The sequence below is a fragment of the Equus przewalskii genome, chromosome 18 (genome assembly GCF_037783145.1).
Source record: "Equus przewalskii isolate Varuska chromosome 18, EquPr2, whole genome shotgun sequence".
Lineage (NCBI taxonomy): Eukaryota > Metazoa > Chordata > Mammalia > Perissodactyla > Equidae > Equus > Equus przewalskii.
In genome coordinates, this window is record NC_091848.1 from 46,989,626 (window position 1) to 46,990,450 (window position 825).

An 825-nucleotide genomic window follows, 5' to 3' on the forward strand; every position below is an offset into this window, starting at 1 on the left:
AAAAAAAGAATGAAGAAAAGTGAAGAAAGCCTATAAGGTAAATGGGACAGCATCAAGGAAATATTACATTCAATATCAGAGTTTCAGAAGGAAAAGACAGAGGGAAAGGGGCAGAATATCACCTTCAAGAAGTAATGGTTAAAATCTTCCCAAATTTGGGGAAAGAAATAGGTATCCAGATTCATGAAGCCCCAAAATTCCTAACAGGTTGAACCCAAAGAAGTGTACACTGAGGCATGTTATAATTAAAGTATTGAAAGTCAAAGACAGAGAGAATTTTGAGAGCAGTAAGAGAAAAGTGACTCATCACATAGAAGGGAGCCCCCATAAGACTCTGAGCAGATTTCTCAGCAGGAATCTTGCAGACCAGGAGAGAATGAGATGATATATATTTCAAGTATTGAAAGGAAAACACCCCTGCCAACCAAGAACACTATACCCAGCAAAATTATACTTCAGAACGAAGGAGAGATAAAGACTTTCCCAAACAAATAAAAGCTGAGGGAGTTCATCACCACTAGACCTGTCTTACAAGGAATGCTGAAAGGAGTTCTTCAAGCTGCATTAAAAGCATACTAATCAACAACATAAAAACATGTGAATGTATAAAACTCACTGGTAAACGTAAATAAATAGTTAAAGCCAGAATTTTCTAATATTGTAATGGTAAGGCATAAATTACTTTACTTTATTTTATTTTTTTTCGTGAGGAAGACTGGCCCTGAGCTAGCATCTATTGCCAATCTTCCTCTTTTTTGCTTCAGGAAGATTGTCACTGAGCTAACATCTGTGCCAATCTTCCTCTATTTTGCATGTGGGATGCTG